The following is a 10,401-nucleotide window of genomic DNA, read 5'->3' as shown; positions in this document are numbered from 1 at the left end:
TAATACCCATACTTGTTGATTTAAGGTCCAATTTTTTTGACAACATTGTACCAATAGTTGCGACTTTAAAGTTGTTATTGTTGATGGTGGCTACTAATAACAAAATGAATTGTACCATTAGTTGTAAAAAGCAACCAATCATGTGATGTCACATCATCTGCACAAGTATTGGGGCCTCTATTGCATGACTATATTAGTATCACCTTCTTTTTGGGCTGTTTTAGACACCTTGACAAAAAACATGTTGATGTGGCATCATATCTGATGATGTGGCCTTGAAACCTTAGTCATAAGTAGGGGACTTGCCAAGTAAGTTGTAAAAAAAGGGGAGTGCTTTGAAATTTCCATGTAAGATTTTGAGAAGTGCAAAATTAGGGTGCACAACTGTTGGGTCCTCTCCCCTAAAATGAAATTCAATCTTACATATATTTAAACTAAAATGAAATTCAATCTCACATGTATTCAAATTCAAATTCAATAAATTAAAATGAATGCATTCATTTTTCTAATTTGAATGAAGTAGCCAACATGATTTTCACAACCCTCGAATTTGTCCAATTTGTTTTTTCTAATTTCACTTACATACTATATAGTATCCATAGACATGGTTTTCGACACTAATAAATCCCTCCAGTTTTTTTTAAAAAATTTCTATTACATACTATATAGCATCCATAGACGTGATTTGGGCGTTCCTTAAATATCAAAGGATTTTTCTAATTTCCTTTACATACTATATAACATCCATAAACGTGCTTTGGACATTCCTTAAATATCAAAGGATTTTTCTAATTTCTTTTACATACTATATAGCGTCCAAAGACATCCATAGACATCATTTGCACATTCCTTAAATGGTAAAGGATCTTCAAGTTGGTACATCTTTATTTAAGGATCTTCAAGTTGGTAAATCTTTATTTCAATGTTTTCATAATTTTATATATTGTAAATATAAATGTGTGTGTGTGTGTGTGTGTGTGCGTGTTGTAATTTTAACAATTGCCATAAATTTAGGGTAATTTTTTTAACACGTTCTTTAAAAAACTATTTTATATTTATGAAATCGTGTATATGTTTTTTTTTTGTCTCATGATGGCTCCAACGTTCTCCTATTCCCCTTCGTGTTTGGCATATTCCTTTGCATGCGTAGGATTTGACTTGCTCACTTTTTGCGTAATCAAGTCATTGTTGTTCCTGTTGGTTCGATGCCTTCCTCTCAGGTTGCCCCTTTAGTCTCTATCACTAGAAGTGTGCTAGTCTTGCTTGGGGTTTGTACACATTGTGAGGTTCTCCCTTCTTTTTGGTCATTACCTACTTATGAGTGCCTTGACTCTCTTCTGGCCATTATTGCTAACCCCTTTTGCTTAGGCTTTTTGATAATGTTGGCCCTTCTATCGACTCTAGAGCTTCATTGGTGTTTGGAATTGTTGTGGGGGATCGTAGCTTTGCTTAGGCAACTAGGTTTGTTCCTTCTCATCCTTAATGAGTGTACCACTCTCTCCTATTGCCTTTATCCAGTGGTTGTTTGTGACATGGATTTGTCTGAAAATGAAGACTTCTACTTATGTAGAGGATCGTGTGTTGTTTCTCCAGCCTTTGGCCTTCTCTCTTGACTTGCATAGTTGGGTCTTGGATTCTTGGAAGCCCCTCACGATTAGTAAGATCAAGCTTTTCTCTTGTGCTAAGGGTTTTTTTCGTTGCTTCTTTTCCCTCCATAGAAGATAGAAACTTGGTGTTGGGTCGGTTTTGGGTGTGGTGAGAGCACTCAGTCTCTCTCTCGGTAAAACCTTTGGTCACCTTCCTTTAACCCCCTCATCGAACTACTCAATGTGCTTCCAGTGTAGCTTTGACTTTGCAATTTTCTCCTCTAGTTTTGGAAAGAATTTTGTTACAAGGCCATTGGCAACTCTGTTGGTCATTTCTTAAAGGTTGATGATTCCATTTCCTTCATAGGTCACTCTATGTTTGCTCAGATTTTTGGTGGATATTGACGACTCCTTGCCTCTTCATGGGGGTGTGGTCTTGATGGTTGGGAATAAGCCTTGCATGCAACTGCTTGATTATGAGGGCCTTCCCTTTAGAAGTCGTTGCTTCACTATTGGTCACTTGGCTTCAGATTGCTCTCTTTCGTGTCAAAATGGCCCTGGTACTTTGCAAAGGAATGCTAATGATGACCACTTGATGATCGAGGATCCTATTTCCTTGGAGGTAGGCCCCTCTTAGGATTCTAATGAATGCCTTACATGTTTAGTGGTCCTTGTTGGGGCTCCTCCCACTTTGCACTCTCTTTCTATTTTACCAGTTTCTGCTTAGCTTCAATTTTCTTAGGTGATTGATGACAACCTTTTGCATTGTCATCATATTATTCCCCCTTTGTGTGATCTCAATCCTCCAGTTGGGGTTCTCCTTTTGTTTCCCCTAGTAGTGGGATATTGGATGATAGTATTGCTTGGACTATTGTTCATAGGAGGAAAGGTCTTTTTCCCTCCTCCCACGATCTTTCTCATGTTGTGAAATAGATTTTTGTTGTATAGGATTAAGACCCTTGTTTTCTATTGGTTATGCTCTGGTCAAAAGCATCCTTTGTCTTTGTTTGGCTTTCCGAATCTCACCATTCCTTTTTAATCTACGCTTTGCTTTTATTGTATAGGTCTAGGCATTTTCCTATGTTTATTTGATCAAAATTGTGTATATATTTGTGTCATTTCACTTACCAACTAAAGTGAACACAACATACATGACAACCTTTTGCATTGTCATCATATTGTTCCCCCTTTGTGTAATCTCAATCCTCCAGTTGGGGGTTCTCCTTTTGTTTCTCCTAGTAGTGGGATCTTGGATGATAGTATTGCTTGGACACTGTTCATAGGAGGAAAGGCCTTTTCCCCTCCTCCCATGATCTTTCTCATGTTGTGAAAGAGATTTTTGTTGTATAGGATTAAGACCCTTGTTTTCTATTGGTTATACTTTGGTCAAAAGCATCCTTTGTCTTTGCTTGGCTTTCCAAATCTCACCATTCCTTTTTAATCTACGCTTTTCTTTTATTGTATGGGTCTAGGCATTTTCCTATATTTATTTGATCAAATTTGTGTATATATTTCTGTCATTTCACTAATCGACCAAAGTGAACACAACATACATGACAACCTTTTGCATTGTCATCATATTGTTCCCCTTTGTGTGATCTCAATCCTCCAGTTGGGGGTTCTCCTTTTGTTTCCCCTAGTAGTGGGATCTTGGATGATAGTATTGCTTGGACTATTGTTCATAGGAGGAAAGGTCTTTTTCCCTCCCATGATCTTTCTCATGTTGTGAAATAGATTTTTGTTGTATAGGATTAAGACCCCTGTTTTCTATTGGTCCTTCTCTGGTCAAAAGCATCCTTTGTCTTTGCTTGGCTTTCCCAATCTCACCATTCCTATTTAATCTATGCTTGCTTTTATTGTATGGGTCTAGGCATTTTCAGGTGTTTATTTGATCAATTTTGTGTATATATTTGTGTCATTTCACTTACCAACTAAAGTGGACACAACATACATTTTCATTTTTTATAATAATCAAACTTTGTATATATTTCTCTCATTTTGCTTATCAACTACACACAATATGCATTTTCATATTGCACACACACACATGTCTGTATGTGTGTGTGTGTGTGTGTGTGTGTGTGTGTACACATACACACACATATATACACCCATGTACATATATGTAGTCATACATATAACATGAAAATGTATGTTGTTGTGTTCACTTTAGCTAATATGTTGTTATATAAATCAACATAACACATCATTATCATTCTACCCATCATCATATTTCCTGTATCCATCTTTCGATCTTTTTCTTCTATAATTTTATATCGTTCATCTGATATTTTCTTCACATCTTTTTTAAAGCTCATCTATATAATTTTTACATGGATAATCTTTCAAGATGGCATAACTCATCTCAATAAAATCACTTTTCTAATTTGACATTTTTCACTTGATTAGGGCATGCCATCATCTTCATTTTTCTATTTTTTCTTCTCATCTACTTTATTTCTTTGAAATAATATTTACTTCGAGCATTGCTTCAAAGAAGGACAAAATGTAGAAACTAGAAATATTTTTCTTAGCATCCACATTAATTTATTATAATCTCATTCACTAATATTAAAAAAATTAATTTGTTATCATCAATTATAATTAATTATAGCATTACTCATCATAAATTATTTATTAATTAATAATTATTCTCATTTATCCACCTATCCATTTAATTAAATAATATTTTATTTTTTAATTTAATGAGATATAATTTCCATATTTGAACTAAAATTGTCCATTTTCATCTCTTTAGTCATCTTCTTCTTTTCTTATAAGTTAAATCCATCTTCTTTTAGAAACTTTTCTTCCTTCATTAGTTAACTTATACTTTGAATATAAATTTATTCCTCACAATTATCCATCAATTATATTAAATTAGTTCATTTTATTCTTTAATAGATTTGAAAGGGAAAAGTTCCAATTTCTCTTGAGTTGGTTCCACAACGAGTTCAATTAACCTATAAATATGATCATTCCTCATTTGCATTTGATTTTTCTTGGAGAAACCTAAGAATATGACCATTCCTCATTTTCATTTGATTTTTCTTGGAGAAAACTATAAATATGATAATTCCTTCACCATTTTGAGATATCTTGATCTTTATGCAAATCAACTATATCAAAATCAATTATCCATCAAATAAAAGTTCGTGCTATTAAATCACATCAACATCCATATGGATAAACCAATATCTATTTGAGGTTCACCGTAAGATTGTTTGATTAGTATTTTATTTGATTGCATACAAGTTTATGCTTTATATGTTAATTGAATATTTAAGAATAAATTAGAGTTTGTCCTTTTATAAAGCACCTTATCATACAAATCATGTTGAAGTCAAAAAGTAACAACTAATTGGGAAAGGTTTGGCTTGGGGTGTAAATTGCATTTGAATTTATAAGCTCAAAAGTCAAATCCATAATTCTACATCTAAACCAAGTTGAGGTCCACAACTACAAGTTCAACCTAACCGAAAGAATAAGAAGAATGCAAATCAACTCAAATTTTTAAAATATGTTATCATTCAATCAATTAATTATCATCTTTTACACAAAAAATATTCTACTTATACATTAATCATTACATATAAAACAAATAGACATAAAGAAACCTAAAACAAACAAACAAAATATTTACATGTCTTTGTGCACCTTTTCACCCTTAAAAATCTACAAGTCTTAAAGGACTTTCCATTTTTGTACTATTTATGATGGTCTTGTTGGTAATTAATGTCTAAAGGCAATGAAAGCAAGGGATGGAGTGTAATTGCATGATTATTTTAACAAAAAGTCTAAAAATTAACTTAAATTTCACCTCAATTTTCACTTCAAAATATTTTATTTTATTTTAAAGTGTTGGGTAAATTTTTTAACGTGATCAGTGACACTAGCACGACATGCCCACTAGTACCATGTGAGATACTTTTGACCTAGATTTATGAACAAAGTTGAGGCTCGAACTTGTGAGCATATTGGATCAACAAAGATACCTGCAATCACAATGACTTTGTTGGGAAATAAATGTTGAGACATGGACCAACTAGGACTCAAACCTAGGACCTTCCATACACTGCTAGAGTGCTCTACCACTGAGCTACTGGCCCCTCTTGGACCAGTCCATCATCGGTTTGGGTGTGGCTTATTTCCAACACCAACACCCCCCCTTAAGCCACACCTCTCGTGTGCTTGGGGCTCCTAGCCTAGACCTGGTTCTGATACCATGTTGAGACATGGACCAACTAGGACTCGAACCTAGGACCTTCCATACGGTGCTGGAGTGCTCTACCATTGAGCTACTGGCCCCTCTTGGACAACTCCATCATCGGTCCTGGTGTGGCTTATTTCCAACACCAACAATAAATAGGTTCAATACCAACTTGTGAAGATCAATCTCTATCCAATATATCAATAGAAGAATGAGATACAAGGTTTGGATAGATGCAACATGAAAATATGAATCTCATATGTAAATTTGAAAATTAAGTTGTCTTAACTTAAAAAATCAAGATTAGATCCTTCTTCTTAATGATACCAAAAGTCAACCTATAAACCATCCTTACTAAACCTATGAAGAACCTCCTCATGCCTCCCACCTCTCATTTGTTCCTACAAAGAAACTCTACATTCAATTTTTTCTCTTTATTTTATAGTCAAAAAGCTAAATTTATAGAATGACAAGAGCTCCAAAATCACCCATAAAGATGCCTAAAGAAGCCTTTTCATTCCTAATGATAACAACCCTTAGAATGCCTTCGTGAAACTCGAAAATACATTGATTTTGGCTCCAATACTTCCCCTCCAACTTAGGCGCTCATTATTGCCAGATAAACATTACATTAAATGCAATAAATGATGGAACACTAAGAGACACATGTTGCCTCTTCCATGCTCCCACTTAGAAAAGCACAAAGGTCACTCAACTGTCCATTTCGTAAGTCATTAACTATCTTATTTTAGATATCTATATATTTTGTTCACAACCCACTTTTATCATTGCTAGTGGAATCTACCACCCCTTATGAATGTATTACAAATAATGGTGAGTATTAAATATTCCAAATTATTTTTCCAATACATCCTAAGTGCCTTAGGACACTTTCTAAGGATGTCATCACCATGTCATTATATTTACAAGGTAGATGACACCTTAATCCAAATAGGCCTAGTGGGGGTTTGAACCTCAGTGGTCACAACAACACCTACTCAGACACTTAACCAACACACTATGAGAATAACCTCAAATTTTACCTCAACTATTAATATTTAATAATTATTATTTTTAAAATAAAAGTACGTTAAATTTATGTCTCCATATATAATAAATAGAATAATTCCAAAGTAATATAAAATAACTTTTAAATAAATAAAATATCTCCAAACTAATATCTCTCCACAATTTTTTGAATACATGTATTTAAAGGTTTGGAATTTGATGGTTTATATAATCGTTTTTAGTTTTAGACTGTATGTTAAAACTTTAAAAATTATTGGACTATATTGATTGACATGGTATATTTTTTTTAGAACCATATGTATGACATTTTAATTTTTTTTTTGGTTGGTAATAATATTAGATTTTATTAATATAAAATAAAATAAGAGTTTACATCGAGTAGAAATCTAGGCTTCATACACATCTCCAATCTCCAAAACAGTCCAATAGAAGTAACAAAAACAAACAACCACCTTCAAAGAGAAACCTCTGATACCCTAACAGACCAAAATCTCTGTCATACATTCCAAAGAAGACCACCCTGATATATAGAGAAACTACATACAACCATCCATCTACAAATAAACCACCTGAATACTAAATCTATAAACCATCCAAAAAATTAGACCTACGTCCATATCCTAGTAACTTTGAACATATTAAAAAATAGAGTCTATACATATGACAAAAAAGTAGACCATTGCCAGACAACACTTTTCACCCTGCATCGTCTTCAATTTGTTAGAAATGATTCTGCTTCTTGGCTTCCTTCACCTCACGGGCTCCACAAACATTTCTATTACATCCCCACCGTCTGCCCCTATTTTTGGATCGACCTCTTCTATGAATCTCTCATGACCATCCCTGGGTCAAGTCGTTCTCCTCTCTCTCATGATGCCTTATTACTTCCTTGAGCCTCTCCTAGGCCTATGCAATTTCCAGCTCATATGCTTCTTTATCAACCTTGCCTACCCACCTAACAAAGGAAACGATTCCAAACTCATCTGCATCCTTAACCTCTTCAAACCCCTCATAAAAGTCCATCCCTACCCCTAAAACATACCACTCCAAAATGGACTCCAAACCTTCTAGGATCTCTTCTTCAAAGAGCGATGTAGCAACCCACTTGACAACCTCAGTGTCTTCCCCCAATTCTAAGTCCCAAGCAATAATCATGGATATAACATCCAGATTGACTCTCCAATGCATCCTATTCTCCATGAATAAATTCCCCCAAACCCCTAATGCTGTATTTACTGCCTCCTCTTCCTTGAAGCAAAGAAGTCCCTGCATTCTCTCTTTACTAATAGGCCCCTTGAAACCTTTCTGTTGTTTCTTAGTGCTGATTGTAAAGTTCACTTCCATGGTTTCCAAACCGCTCTGTTTTATCTGCTCTCCTTTGCTAAAACCAGAGAAAGCAACTACATTCGTTGCCAACAAAAACTTCAACTTACATTTAAACGAAAGCAGGGGCTCAATGACATCAAAGAAATGATTATGAATCTGTCCATCTAACCTCATCTATCTGTCAACTTAATTAAGATCATCCTTCTTGACTTAAGACATGAGTTGCTAAAACCCCTCACACGTTCGAAAATCACTGCATTACTATATTGTGAGATTGAAGTGATGTGACTCTAAAATCCCCATGCACCCTCCATCACTCAAAAAGGAAGTAACTGCAATGATCTCGCCATCTCAAGATCAACTACACATTCGCAATAGACTGTCCTTTCCAAAGCAATTACAATATGCCATTCAAACTCCACGCTCTCACATTTTAAACACGACAGACCCCTTTGGGGGAGAAACACAATAAGAGCACAAAAAGTCCATTCATTCAAACATAAAAGTTGACTCTTGAATCTAAAATCTCCTCTAAATTAAGAGCGCCTTGGAAATCTTCCAACCTTGAGTCACCTTCCTGGTCAAAAGATAAAGCCCAATCTGTCTGCAATGTGGTTACCTTCTCTTATAATATGGCTCACCTTAAAACTGTCAAAAGACTTCAAATCTTCAATAATAAATGAAATATAACCCTGCAGATGCCACGCTTTGATTTCCCCATTCATAATAGCCTGAATTATAATAAGAGAATCCCCTTCCATATGCAGACTCCTAATCCCTAAACTCCGAGCCAATCTGATAGCTAAAAGTGCAACATGAGCTTCAGCCTCATTATTAGTGCTCCTCCTTAACCTCTGAGCTCCACACTTGTCTAATAACCTTTATCATCCCTTATTACAAAACCTGCCCTGACAAGCCTCAACTGGCTTGAGCTGCCCCATCAAAATTTATCTTGAATGAACCTTTCGCTGGGGGGCTCCAAGATATACATGAATTTACCTTTTTACTAGCATTATTGCCAGACCATGCCCCATGTCTTATTTTAATACTAGGCCACAAACTCTGAATTCTTCTATCCTCTAGAGTAAAGGGGGTGGCCATTGAAAAAGATTGAGATGTTGTTGATCCTACAACCTCTTCAATCACATGATTAATTCTACCATGCAATCTTCTTTCCTCTTCCCCTTTATCTAGAAAAATTCTACGACTGTGCTCTTTCCAAATTTCCTATATGACTAAAGATGGGATTATAAGCCAAATACTAGAAAGAGTAGATTTCTTAGGTTGTCTTGGCCATCTTTCAAAAACCTCTTTGAGTGTATGCTGCAAAGGTCCATACCAATTTAACTTCTATAACAAATTCAACCAACACCTTGAAGCCACATCACATTGAAGTAGTAAATGATCCATAGTTTCTTTAGCTTTTCTACTTCTACACATAACACATTTAGAAGGGCCCATAAACCCAATCCGTTTCCTTCTCTCCCCAGTAATAATTCTACCTTTCACTACTAGCCATGCAAAAGCACCAGCTTTTGGTAGACAATATCTGCTCTAGAACAAATCATACACCCTTGAGGGATCATCCTCCCTACCCTCTAAAAGTTGATATCCCAATTTGACTGAGTAATTCCCATCTTGAGAACCACACTAAACCACTCTATCCTCTTTCCCTGTAAAGAGAATTTTCCTTCGATCTAACACCTCTTTGAGCTGAAGTTGTAGCTTCTCTAAGAGGCCAGTTGTAGACAGATCTTTTCAAACCCATTCTGTCCCAAAAGCCCCATCAATGACCACTGTATACACCTAAAAATGGTCTGAAGATAGTAAATTAAATACGCAGTTTATGATTAATTCCCCTTCCCAATTCATTGAATTCACAAGCAATTTAATTAATTTCTCTATTCATCTACTAGTAAATAAATCTAAATGATTTATTTATATAGTTCATCTCATATCCCCCTTTGATTAATTAATTCTAAATTAATTAATGTCTCCCCATATTAATCAATTCTTCTAATCCCTAATTAAGATTAAAAAACTCAAGTTTGTTGAGATTAATTACCATTTTCCAATTATTTGAATTTCTAAATTCAAATGAGCACATGGCTCCTAACTTTAACCACCTAACCTAACCATCCCCTAACTTAACCCATTCAATCTAATCTTGGGTCTAACGAACCCTATCCTATCTTGCACATCCTAACCTCCTTATCCTAACCTCCCATGGTGTGGATATTCTCTCCTTGA

The sequence above is a fragment of the Cryptomeria japonica genome, chromosome 1, assembly GCF_030272615.1.
Source record: "Cryptomeria japonica chromosome 1, Sugi_1.0, whole genome shotgun sequence".
NCBI classification, from domain to species: Eukaryota; Viridiplantae; Streptophyta; class Pinopsida; order Cupressales; family Cupressaceae; genus Cryptomeria; species Cryptomeria japonica.
The sequence above is the reverse complement of the archived record's forward strand: the minus strand, read 5'-3'. Positions refer to the sequence as shown.